The sequence below is a fragment of the Malania oleifera genome, chromosome 12, assembly GCF_029873635.1.
Source record: "Malania oleifera isolate guangnan ecotype guangnan chromosome 12, ASM2987363v1, whole genome shotgun sequence".
NCBI classification, from domain to species: domain Eukaryota; kingdom Viridiplantae; phylum Streptophyta; class Magnoliopsida; order Santalales; family Ximeniaceae; genus Malania; species Malania oleifera.
In genome coordinates this window covers 63,290,959-63,296,511 of record NC_080428.1, presented here as the reverse complement: position 1 = coordinate 63,296,511, position 5,553 = coordinate 63,290,959, and the positions used below count along the sequence as shown (strand labels likewise).

Genomic DNA, 5,553 nt, shown 5'->3' with positions numbered 1-5,553 from the left:
TCTGTGTCATTGCACCCACTTGACATCTTATGAGCATTGAATACGTTCATTTCCAATGTCATGTTCCTAAATGTGAGCTTAAGTACTCATCTTCGACAATTAATCAGGGCATTAGAAGTAGCAAAAAATGGTCACCCAAAAATGACAGGGGCCTAATATATGGTAGGAACAGGCTATTGCATGTCAAGAACAACGAATTCCACGGGGTAGTAAAATTTTTCAGCCTGAACCAATACATCCTCAACAATGCCTCGTGGAGCTTTGACAGATCTGTTTGCCAACTGTAGCATCATCGTAGTTTTCTTCAGCTCACCTAAACCTAGTTGTTCATATATCGAAAACGGGAGCAAGTTCACACTACTCCCCAAATTAAGGAGAGCTCTCCCGATATGAGATTCACCAATTATGATCAAAATGGTGGAAGAACCATGGTCTCTGAGCTTCTAAGCAGTCTGACTCAATATCAACGCGCTAACTTGCTCAGTCAAGAAAACTTTTTTCTTCACGTTCAATTTCCTTTTTATTGTGCATAGGCCTTTCAGAAATTTTGCGTTTGCAGGGATTTGTTGTATGGCCTCTAGAAGTGGAATGTTGATCTTCACCTGTTTGAATACTTCTTGGATCTCAGTGTGATACTTATTCTTTTGACCAGATGTCAACCGCTGAGGATAGGGTACCACATGTTGATACTCCTTAACCAACTCATCCTCCTTATTATCAGGCTTTGTTAAACTTGAGCTGACTTCATCTGATTTTTCTTTTCCCTCATCAGTCTCAGTTGTCATTTTAGGTGCTGGAGCAACTATTTGTTGATCAGTGGGCATTTTAGGATGAGCAACTTCTTTTCCACTTCTCAAGGTAATAACTGCCTTAGCTGACTCAAAAGCACCTCCCAAAACATTGTGCACCGGTTGCTGTTGCTGTCTATTGATTACGCGCTTAAATTGCGTAATTAGATGCTTTAATTCATACATTACGAATTATATTTTTTCTATTTAAATGCCTAATTACTCTCAATATTCTAACATTATGTTCTATTTATAATATTTGAGTTTTATTGAGTAATTTATGAAATTTTGCTATTTCTTTATTGCAGGGCAAATATTGGAAGCTAAAAACCGATGGTACTTTGTAATCTATGCGTAACTGTCTCATCCGACCTTTGATTTAGATGATTCAGAATGCCATAAAAATATAAGAAAACGCTCTACAATTTTCATGTTTTGTGTTTTGGGAAATATTGGACGCATCAAGGTCGAAATCAGACATGAAGTTATCATACACCGTTTTATGGACTATTTCAACAATGCTTCGTAATATTGGCTTAACTTTTTTTTCCAAGCTCTGATTGAGACGATTCAAAATGCTAAGGAAATCGGAGAAAGAGCTCTACAACTTTTATGTTTTGAGTTTTGAGATTTACTGGCTGTAGTAGGGTCGAAATTGGGCTTGAATGAGGAGGACATACCGCGTGCCTTTGAAAAAAGAAAAGAGAAAAAAATATAAAAAAAGTGAGATGTGACCCGGCCATGAAGCCAGGTCATCTTAGCTGGGTGAGGCACTAGATTAAACAAAGAAATGAAAAGAAAAGAAATTAAAAGAGGAAGAAAGGGAGGTAAGGAAAGTCAAAGAAAAAAGGAGGCCTTTTGAAGAAGGGTTCTTTGGGAGCCGAGCAAAAGGTTTGGAGATATAAGGGGGCAGCAGGCGCTGAGGCATGGAGGAGGCCACCCCAAAATTTAGGAAAAATGGTAGAATTTTTTCTTAAGGTTTTCTTCTAGCAATTGCGCGATTGAAGTTCAACAAACACGACAGCAAGGAAGGTGGCTAGTCGCATATAGAAAATTAATATCTTTTCGGAATCGGAAGGCAGGGAACAACGGCGGTGTTCGGGGTGTTCGCGGCTAGCAACGGTGGTGCTGCGAGTGTTGATTTTTCCTCTACTCTCCAAATAAAAGAAAACATGGTGAAATTTTTATTGTTGGATTTAATTTTTGGAATGAACTAAATTTTTGTATTTTAGGAAAATGATGTAGCCAGTTTTGAACTATGCTTGCCCTTTGATGCTAATTTGAAGTAGTTTTCATTCATGTTTGTTTAAGTTATTCTGTGCCTAATGCTTTTAATTAACTGGTCATAAATTAAATGATTTTAGTCTTATGATTTGCTACCAAAAGGGGGGATTATAGGATAGATCTTGGATAATTCAGCGTAGGTAAATATAGAGATCGAAAGACTTGTATGAACCTACGTAACATTAAAAATTGAGGGTCTTATTGCGTTCTTGTGTTATTAATTTGCATAATTTTATGTTAAATAATAAACAAGAATAGGTTTTGATTGGCTATCGAAAGAGGCTTTTAGAAAAATTGGAGATTTGCTAACAAACAGAGAATACAAATTCGAATTGGCTAGATGAGTAAAGCATAGTGAGAAACTAGGTGAAATCGGTTTCCTAAAAGTTTTCACCATCAGTAATTTGATAAGCAGCATCCACTTTTAATTTCTCTTGAATAGTTTATTTAAAGTAGCTTTATTTAAATTTTGCAGTCTAAAATTATTAATTTTTCTAAATAAAATCAAGGTTATTATAAATTTGGTACTTGATAAAATTAAGACATTAATCCCTGAGGACAATACTCTACACATCATTATATTATAAAGCTACGATATTGTGCACTTGCAGTTTGCACCGGTCAAGTTTTTCATGCCGTTGCCAGGGATTGAGTTTACCTTATTTTTGCCAATATCAATACAAAGTAATCTTGGTTTTAATTTAGAATTTTATTTTTATATATTGATATTTATATTTATTTTATTTTATTTTATTTTATTTCGTATTTTTTTTTTTGCATTTCTGGTGTGTTTTTTATGTTGGATGCACAGTGCTAGAACCCGTGTCATTATTCCTTTTGATCTGGAGATTGAAAAAATGCTTAGAGAACTAAGGAAAAAAGGGTACTAGCCATGGAGAACGGACAAGATAATGCACAACCACGCGCCTTGAAGGATTATGTGTGACCAGTTGTGAATGAGAACTATTCGGGTATCAAACGCCAGCCCATTAATGCCAACAATTTTGAGCTCAAACCCGCATTAATCAGCATGGTGCAGTAGGCCCAATTCAGTGGATCACCACTTGATGATCCCAATATTAATCTGGTGATGTTTTTGGAGATTTGTGACACTGTGAAGATCAATGGTGTTACTGAAGACACCATTAGATTGAGATTATTCCCTTTTTCTTTGAGGGACAAGGCAAGAGGTTGGCTGTAGTCTCTACAACTGGGGAGTATCATGAGTTGGTAGGACATGGCAAAAAAATTTCTTGCTAAATTCTTTCCACCAACAAAAACGGCCCAACTAAGGAGTGAGATTTGTCAATTCAAGCAACATGATTTTGAATCACTTTATGAAGCATGGAAAAGGTATAAGGATTTGATTCGACGCTGCACACAACATGGATTTCCAGATTGGTTACAGATTCAGTTGTTCTATAATGGGTTCATTGGGCAAACGTGGACTTTAGTTGATGCTGCATCTGGGGGAACTTTGATGTCAAAGACACCTGAAGGTGCTACTGCTCTTTTGGAAGAAATGGCCTTAAATAACTATCAATGGCCAACCGAGAGAACTATGGCTAAGAAAGTTGCTGGAATTCATGAATTGGAACCGTTTGCTGCTTTTTCAGCTCAAGTTGCTTCTCTGTCTCACCAGATTTCAGCTTTGACCACTCAAAGGATACCACAAAGTGCAGAATATGTGGAAGCTACAAGTAGGATAGATCCAAGCAATGGATCAAGTCATGAACAAGTTCAATACATCAACAATCGGAACTACAATTATCATGGTGATCCTTTGCCACAGTATTCCATCCAGGGCTTTGAAATCATGAGAATTTGTCTTATGGAAATACAAGAAATGTGCTGCAACCTCCTCCAGGACTTGATAGTCATCAAGGTGAAAAGAAGATGTCACTTAAGGATGCCATGATATCATTTGTTGAGGAGATAAAAGCAAGGTTTAAAAAGACTGATTCACGGTTGGACAACATCGAGACTCATTGCAATAATATGGGAGCCGCCATAAAGAATCTTTAAATGCAAATTGGGCAACTGGCCACGACCATAAATACCCAACAAAGAGGAACTTTTCCTAGCAACATAGAAGTGAATCCTAAGGAACTATGCAATGTCATCACACTTAGGAGTGGAAGAGAAATTGAGAAATCACCTGCAAAGGAAACCAAGTCCACACCTACACCTGAAAAGAATGGCCGAAGCAAGAATAAAGGGGAAGAAGAGGAGATTATGGATGATACACCAAGAGAGACGGACACGCTTCCAGCAATTTCATTTCCTAACAATCCTTCATTCTCTCTACTCCACTTTCTTATCCTTAACGCTTTCAAAAGCAAAAATTGGATAAGCAATTTTCTAAATTTTTGGATATTTTTAAGAAAATTCACATAAATATTCCTTTTGCAGATGCCTTGGAACAAATGCCAAATTATGTCAAATTTCTAAAGGAGATCATTTTAAAGAAAAGAAAGTTGGAGGAGTTTGAAATAGTGAAGCTTACCGAGGAGTGCAGTGCTATTCTTCAAAAGAAATTGCCTAAAAAATTAAAAGATCCAGGGAGTTTTACTTTGCCTTGCACTATTTCAAATTCATTTTTTGATAAAGTTTTATGTGATCTTGGTGCTAGCATTAATCTTATGTCACTTTCTGTTTGCAGGAAATTGGGACTTGGAGAGATGAAACAAACAACCATTTCTTTGCAACTAGCGGATCGATCCATCAAGTATCCACATGGAATCATAGAAGACATATTGGTAAAGGTGGATAAATTTTTTTTCTTCTGCTGATTTTGTGGTGTTAGATATGGAGGAAGACCAAGAAGTTTCACTACTTCTTGGCCGACCATTCTTGGCCACTGGAAGGGCTTTAATTGATGTTCAAAAGGGTGAGTTAACATTGAGAGTGTACAAGGAAGAGGTTATGTTCAACATCTACTAAGACATGAGATTCCCAGAATATCCAAGCACTTGCTTTCAGGTAGATGTCATTCAGCAAGGTGTAGAAAAAGCCTTTCAAAAAGATGTACCAGCTGATCACTTAGAATGATCCTTACAGCAGATTACAACACAACAGCGTGTGGGGAGGCTAGAACCTATGGTAGCAAAGACGGATTCTGTAATCTCTAAAGAAAAGATGCAGCAACCTATATCTCCAGAGTTGAAACAATTTCCCTAAGCATCTTCGCTATGCGTTCTCAAGTGATGCGTATAAAAATGCAAAAATCTACAAAGAGCAGACGAAGAAGTGGCATTACAAACAGATTCTTAGGCATAAGTCTGCTCCAGGACAACAGATTCTACTCTTCAACTCACGATTAAAACTCTTCTTAGGTAAGTTAAGGTCAAGATGGACAGGTCCTTATATAATTGACAAAGTTATCCCTTTTGGAGCAATAGACTTGAAGGATAAGATGGAGAAAATATTCAAATTTAATGGTCAGAAACTGAAGCACTACTATGGAGAACAAATGGAGAGG

The 5,553-nt window shown here is 37.1% G+C and overlaps 1 non-coding gene across 1 annotated transcript; it reads right to left on the bottom strand.

Moving 5' to 3' along the window:
* Positions 1-3,357: 3,357 nt before the first annotated feature.
* Positions 3,358-3,464, bottom strand: LOC131145261 (small nucleolar RNA R71). The gene has a single exon (XR_009134047.1). It is a non-coding gene; the product is annotated as a small nucleolar RNA R71 (small nucleolar RNA).
* Between the last annotated feature and the right edge of the window lie 2,089 nt (positions 3,465-5,553).